Source organism: Podarcis gaigeae (assembly GCF_964106915.1).
Source record: "Podarcis gaigeae genome assembly, chromosome: 5".
Lineage (NCBI taxonomy): Eukaryota > Metazoa > Chordata > Lepidosauria > Squamata > Lacertidae > Podarcis > Podarcis gaigeae.
Window position 1 is genome coordinate 92673453 of NC_139681.1, and position 7740 is coordinate 92681192.

The window sequence follows — 7740 nt, forward strand, 5'->3', positions numbered from 1 at the left end:
GGTCGAAAATTTTTGGCAAGCTGGACTTGGCCCAAGCATATCAACAGCTTCCAGTAGATGAGGCCACAGCAGAGGCACAGACAATTGTGACGCACAGAGGGGCGTTCAGGGTAAAGCGGCTGCAATTCGGTGTCAGTGTGGCACCAGGCATATTCCAGAATCTAATAGACTCGCTCCTTAAAGGGATTCCTGGCGTCACCCCCTTCTTCGATGATGTGTTGATTGCCGGGCCCACACCAGAGGAGTTTGAGGACCGCCTCCGCACCGTTCTGCACCGTTTCCAGATGGCGGGTCTCAAGGTGAAGCGGGAAAAATGTCTACTAGGAGTGCCTCAGGTGGACTTTCTGGGATTTATGGTGGACGCAGAAGGGGTCCACCCAACTGGGGACAAGGTACGGGCCATTTGTGATGCCCCAGCACCCAAGAGCAAGACTGAACTTCAGGCCTTCTTGGGACTATTGAACTTTTACCATTCCTTCCTTCCCCACAAAGCGGCGGTAGCGGAGCCCCTACACAGACTCCTGGACAAGCGGGCCCCTTGGGTGTGGGGCCAGCGCCAGGAGGCTGCATTCCAGGCAGTCAAGGACCTGCTTGTCTCAAACTCGGTCTTGGCACACTTCGACGAGAGGCTGCCGGTGGTGCTAGCATGCGACGCCTCGCCCTATGGCATTGGCGCTGTCCTGGGACACCAACTCCCGGATGGGAGAGAGGTACCGGTAGCATACTTTTCCCAGACACTCAACGCAACCGAGCGGAACTACTCGCAAATAGACAAGGAGGGGCTCGCAATCGTGAAGGGAGTAAAAAAATTCCATGATTTCTTGTACGGGCGGCCCTTCACCGTGGTGACTGACCACAAGCCGTTGCTTGGCTTGTTTGCTCCTGAAAAGCAGACCCCCCAAGTGCTGTCTCCTCGTGTCCTCAGGTGGTCAATTTTCCTTGCCAGCTACCAGTATGCACTGATTCACCGCCCGGGGAAGGCGATGGGCCATGCGGACGCCCTCAGCAGGCTACCACTACCAGAAACAGGCCCCGACCCAGCACCTGCACAAGAGGTTATGAGCCTGGAGCTGCTTCCTGACCGCCCCATTCAGGCACAAGAAGTTGCACACCATTCCAAGAAAGATAGGGTCATCTCCCGGGTCCTGGACTGGGTGTGGAGGGGATGGCCCAGCAGCAGCCCCGGGCCAGAATTCGCCGGCTACACAACCCGCAAACATGAACTGTCAGCCCACAAGGGGTGCCTGTTATGGGGAAGCAGGGTTGTTGTTCCCCAGCCCCTCCGCAAAAGGGTCCTCACAGCCCTACATGAGACACACCCAGGGGTAGTAAGAATGAAGGCCCTGGCCAGGAGTTATGTGTGGTGGCCAGGGATCGACGGAGAGATAGAGGCCTGGGTCAAACACTGCCAGGCCTGCCAAGAATCCCGCCCAGATCCCCCAAGGGCCCCAGTCCAGTCCTGGGAGTCTGCCCGAGCACCATGGTCACGCCTACATGTGGACTTCGCTGGCCCCTTTCAGGGGAAAACATTCTTCATAGTGGTGGACTCCTACACCAAATGGCTGGAAGTTGCACTGGTACCGTCCACTTCTACATCCGCAGCCATCCGGGTACTACGCAGGCTCTTTGCAACCCACGGGCTCCCTGACACTCTCGTCTCAGACAATGGGACTGCATTTACGTCAGGAGAATTCCAAACCTTCACAGCGCAGAACGCCATCCGCCACATCCGTTCGGCGCCATTCCACCCTGCCACCAATGGCCAAGCAGAACGCATGGTGCGGACCACCAAGGACACCCTTCGCCGCATGACGCAAGGGGATTGGGAGTACCGCCTTGCCACATTCCTCTTAGCACAGCACAGCACCCCCAGCTCAACAACTGGCCGGAGCCCCGCTGAACTACTAATGGGTCGGCGCCTTGCAATCAGATTGGACCGCCTTCATCCCGATAGAGCTCAGGATGAGGTAGTGGTGGGGGAAGGCAGGAACCCCCGGACCTTCAAGGCCCAGGACCCAGTGTACGCAAAGAATTTTGGGGCAGGCCCAGCATGGGTACCTGCCACAGTCACCAGGGTCACTGGCCCCGTGTCGTATGAGGTGCTAACGGATGGGGGGCAATGCTGGCGCCGCCACTGCGACCAGATACGGCGACGATTCCCGGGAGAAAACCAGGAGGAAGAGGACAGGTCAGAGGAGTCCCAAGGGAACAGTGGGGCAGTGAGGCCCATAGAGCAGCAGGGGCAAGCAGGAGAGGCAGAATCAGTAAATACAGAGAGGACCCGTGAGGCCGAAAGGACACCGGAACCAGAACCACGACTGAGCGAGCCGGTTGCGCCAGACCAAACAGCCCCATCACAGCCAGCATCCTTGGAACACGAGCCAGAACCTGAACCCCGGACCAGGGAACACCCCAGGCCACAACGCACACGTAGGCCGCCGGCGTACCTCGAGGACTATGAATGCGACCTCCCGGGCAGGACTGGAACTTAGAGGGGAGGGGTGTTATGTACTGAGTTGAATAGGATCCAAACTGCAGCAGTCTGATTGGTCCTAGAACAATAGGCTCCAAAAGGCAGCAGTCTGATTGGTCCCAGAACAATAGGATTCAGAATGCAGCAGTCTGATTGGTCTTAGAACAATGCAGCAATATGATTGGTTGGCAGGAACCACCCAATCATGCTCCAGAGATAAGTGAATCCACAACCTGATTGGCTTACAGTAGAATTCCAGAATTAGCCAATCATGTGCAGCCCATTGTGTAAATAATGTATATAAAGCAGATACTTTGAGGGGACATTCATTCATTCCTCCTCACCACTATGAGCTGAATAAAGAGCATGAAATCACTTTGCGACTCTGAGTATATTTCATATGTAATTGGCGCAATCAGAACCCCTCTTTTGAGGAGAACCCAGCGAAAATTATAAAATTGTTTGAAGGGATTTTTAAAACCTATAATCCCACTTATGATGATGTACAATACCTCCTGGACTCACTACTAACTACAGAAGAAACTAGGAGAGTCCACACTGAGGCAAGAGCGCATTTGCGGGCTCAAAACCTGGGTGAGGTGGCCATAAATATTGCCTAACCCCGAGAAACCCCTAACTGGGATTACCAAGAAGTGGGAGGCCAAAATTCTTTAAATACGTACCGCCAACATGTATTGACTGGGATGAGGCGGGCCTCCCGGAAGCCTACTAATTTGATGAGAGTTAGGGAAGTAATTCAGAAGCCTGAAGAGCCACCTGGAGCATATTTAGAAAGACTGAAAGAGGCATATAGACAGTATACTCCCCTGGACCCAGATGACGGAGCAAATGCCCCCATTTTGAAGGCCGCCTTCGTAGCCCAGGCAGCTTCCGATATTCGCCGAAAAATCCAGAAGAATGAAGGGTTCATGGGACATTCTTTGGAGTGGATGTTAGAAATAGCACAGACTACTTATAACCAGAGAGAGGAGGAAGCTCAGAAAAAGAAAGAGAAATACCAAGCTAGGAAGTTAATGGCGCTACGGACTAGCGGTCCTTTGGGAGGAGAAGCAACCCGGGGAGGAGGGCGAAATCGCTTGGGACGGAACCAATGCGCGATCTGCCGGCAGGAAGGGCACTGGAAACGGGAGTGCCCGCAAGCACAACAAGAAGCCAGGGGACGAGGAGCTAGGATATCTGAACCCGCCCAGGCTACACCAGGCCCAGGTCCAAGACCCTGGGCTCCTGGGAATCAAGGGAGGGGTAGAGGAAGAGGCCAAGGGCCTCCATGGATGCCACCACCGCAGCGGCAGCCGGGAGCCATGAGCCTGAGGGAAGATGAAGAGACTTATTAGGACAGACCGGGCCCAGCTGATATAGGTTCCCGTGAGCCCATGGTCAAGATACAAGCAGGGAACCAAATGATGCCTTTTTTAGTGGACACAGGAGCGGCTTACTCTGTCGTCCCAATCCCCATGACTAAGCCTACCACCAAAACAATCAGTGTAATTGGGGCAACTGGGAAATCACAAAAAGCCCCCTTTCTACAGCCTGTAACTTGTAAATTAGGAGGCCAGGTAGTACAACATAAATTCTTGTACATTCCGGAATGCCCCATCCCATTGCTGGGCTGAGACTTATTGGCAAAACTACAAGCTCAAATTTTCTTCAACCCATCTGGGGAAGTTGCCATGTCCACTGGGCCCATCGGAGAGTGGGCCCTAGAGGTACCATTGAGGGAACATTGGCGCCTCATGATGGTAGAAGAAGAAGAGGGAATTGTCCCTGATGAACTCCTCAATGAGGTAAACCCTGAAGTGTGGGCAGAGGACAACCCCCCCGGCATGGCCAAAAATATACCTCCAATAATTGTAAAGCCAAAGCCATTTGCCAACCCAGTAGCTGTGAACCAATATCCTATCCCGAGGGCGGCAGCAGAGGGAGTATGGACCCATCTAGCTCGGCTTCTTCAGTATGGCATTCTGAAACCATGCCAGTCACAGTGGAACACCCCCTTACTCCCTGTAAAGAAGGAGGGAGGAGCATACAGACCAGTCCAGGATTTGAGGCTGGTGAATCAGGCCGTGGAAACGCTCCATCCAAATGTGCCAAACCCATACACATTATTGAGCCTTATTCCACCAACAGCTCGGTGCTTCACAGTGCTGGATTTAAAAGATGCATTTTTCTGCTGCAGATTAGCAGAAGAAAGTCAGCCTTTATTCGCATTTCAATGGACTGACCCAGGGACTGGCACTAAAGTTCAATACACCTGGACTAGACTCCCACAGGGGTTCAAGAATTCCCCAACCCTTTTTGGGGTGGCATTGGCCTCAGATTTGGCTAACTTCCCCACCTCCCCAACTAGGGTCTTACTGCAGTACTCAGATGACCTTTTATTGGCGTGTTTGGACAAAACAACATGCATGAAAGCCACCAAGGACTTGTTAAACCACCTGGCCGAGGCTGGATACCGGGTATCCAAGAAGAAGGCGCAGATATGTCAACCAACTGTAAAATACCTTGGTTTTGACATCTCTCACCAACAGCGAACTCTAAGGGAGGAAAGAAAACAGGTTATTATCCAAATACCAGAACCAAAGAACCACAGGGAGCTACGTGGTTTTCTGGGATCCGCAGGGTTCTGTAGGATATGGATACCTAACTACAGCAGCATTGCTCGGCCCCTGCATGAGTCAACTAGGGGAACAGAGAAGGATCCTTTTATATGGGGCAGGGAACAGCAGCAGGCTTTTCAGGATCTCAAAGTGGCATTACAACAAGCCCCAGCGCTTGGCATCCCAAACCCCGAGAAGCCTTTTACCCTGTTCATAGATGAAGACCAGGGGGTAGCCAAGGGAGTTTTATGCCAGAAGCTGGGAAATTGGCAGCAACCCGTTGCATACCTGTCAGAGAGGCTAACCTCACCAGAACAAGGGTTGCCCCCCTGTATGAGAGCGGTTGTGGCAGCGGCCACCCTACTCACAAAGGCAGATAAATTCACGTTCGGACAAGACACCACTTGTGTGACTCCACACGCAGTCCCAGCCTTACTTGACATGAAAGGCACCTATTTCCTATCACAAGCAAAAATGAGGAAGTGCCAGATGCTGTTATTACATCCACGCCTGAAGTTTCAGGTTACCACAGCCCTTAACCCAGCTACCTTATTACCGGTAGGAGAAGGTGAGGGACCGACCCATGATTGTGTAGAGGTCATGGATGAAGTGTATTCCAGCAGGCCTGACCTTAAGGATGAGGCAAACCCACATTGGCCTTCATGGTTTGTGGATGGAAGCAGCTTTGTTGAGGCTGGACAGCGAAAGGCAGGATATGCAGTGGTAGCCCTTGAAAACAACATGGTCGAGGCCAGTTCACTCCCACTGGGAACCTCAGCCCAACTGGCTGAAATAACGGCACTTACCAGAGCCCTGTGCCTAGCAAAAGGGGAAAAGATCAATATTTATACTGACTCAAAGTACGCTTTCCTCACCCTGCATGCCCACGGGGCACTGTGGAAGGAAAGAGGTCTGCTCACCTCCAGAGGGGGTCAAGTGGCGCACCCTCAGGCGCTCTTAGACCTTCTGGACGCTGTCTGGGAACCTGAAGCAGTGGCAGTGATACACTGTTATGGACACAAAACTGGACCTAGTGAAGAGGCCAGGGGAAACCGCCTGGCTGACCGGGTAGCAAAGGAAGCAGCCCGGGGTTCATCCCCAACACCTTTCATTAGGGCTCTGGTACCAGAAGAAATTCTGGATAGCACCTTGAAACCAAGGTACTCTGCCCATGAGGTGGCTACCGCAGACGCTGAGGAGCTAAGGCTCTCTAAAGAAGGATGGTATCTCACCCCTGATGACCGGATATGGATCCCAGGATCATTATCCCGGCAAGTAATTCAGCGGTACCATGAGTCCACCCATGTGGGACCTGATGCCACGACCAAGCAGCTGGAAAAGTGTTTTTATGTGGCCAACCTTTACCAACTGGCTGCCCAAGCTTCCAGGAAATGCATGTTGTGCCAAAGGAACAACCCTAGAACTGGACACTTGGCTCCACCAGGAGTTCAGCACAGTGGGACGGCACCCATGGAGGACCTTGTTGTGGACTTTACTGAATTACCTCGATGTGGATTGTATCATTATTTGCTTGTGGCAGTATGTACGTACACAGGATGGGTTGAGGCATGGCCCACTAAGACTGAGCGGTCACCTGAAGTCACTAGATGTCTGCTGCGGGAAATCATTCCCCGCTATGGTTTGCCCCGCTCTATAGGATCAGATAATGGCCCAGCGTTCGTGCATTCAGTTTTACAGGAATTAGCAAAAATAATGCAAATAAACTGGAAATTACATACTGCATATAGACCCCAAAGTTCTGGGAAGGTGAAAAGAATGAATAGGACTTTGAAAAATCAACTGTCCAAATTGACCCAAGAAACAGGGTCTAATTGGGTGTCCATGTTGCCCTTGACTTTGCTTAGAGTCCGTAGTCTCCCATCGAAACGTACTCACTTGTCACCCTTTGAAGTGATGTTTGGAAGACCGGTTCCTTATGTGCGCATGCTTTCACCTATCCCTGTTCAAGATGTGGAGTTGAATAATTATGTACAGTCACTCTCCCAAGTTTTTCTCTCTCTCAATAGGTGGGCCCAAGCTCGGACTCCTTGCATTTTAGTCGAGTCCTTGCACCAGTTCAACCCAGGTGATGAAGTGTGGGTGAAAGACTGGGCCCAAATCCTGCTGCAACCGTGCTGGAAGGGACCCTACACTGTTCTCCTCTCTACACCCACTGCTGTGAAGGTTGCTGGCGTTACCCCTTGGGTCCACCACACTCGAGTGAAGAAAGTAGTCTCTGATTGGACTGTGTCCCCACATCCCGAGGACCCCCTCTGGCTGACCATCTTCAGGCGCCCAGCGGACGACCGCTCTGCTGGTATCACTCCGGACCTCTAGGCACGGCTGAAGAAGTGAATGGGAGGAGCGCCCGCCGGCAGCGCTCCCAACGTGCCTGCAGTTCGAGTAACACCACCTGATAATGTTTTAAATTCCGAAAGAACTCTAGTGTGTATTATTTGGTGTGAGGAAGCGCCCATGGGTATTTTGACACCAAGTGCTGGCCGTGTCAATGCTGCCACCTACTCTTGTGGGTGTGTGGTAATCTACCAACCTTGGGTTCCTTCCCCGTGGGGCTTGTGTTTGCCCTCCACCCACCAAGGATATAGTCACCCCGCAGGACTAGAAGGGTTCTATTTGCATACTATAGGA

At 52.6% G+C, this 7740-nt stretch overlaps 1 long non-coding RNA gene across 1 annotated transcript; it reads right to left on the bottom strand.

The window, feature by feature from the left end:
• Nucleotides 1-2944: 2944 nt before the first annotated feature.
• On the bottom strand, nucleotides 2945-7401 carry LOC310845295. Its single transcript, XR_014564624.1, has 2 exons — nucleotides 5135-7401; nucleotides 2945-3000 (listed from the first exon to the last, which is right to left on the bottom strand). It is a non-coding gene; the product is annotated as an uncharacterized lncRNA (long non-coding RNA).
• Between the last annotated feature and the right edge of the window lie 339 nt (nucleotides 7402-7740).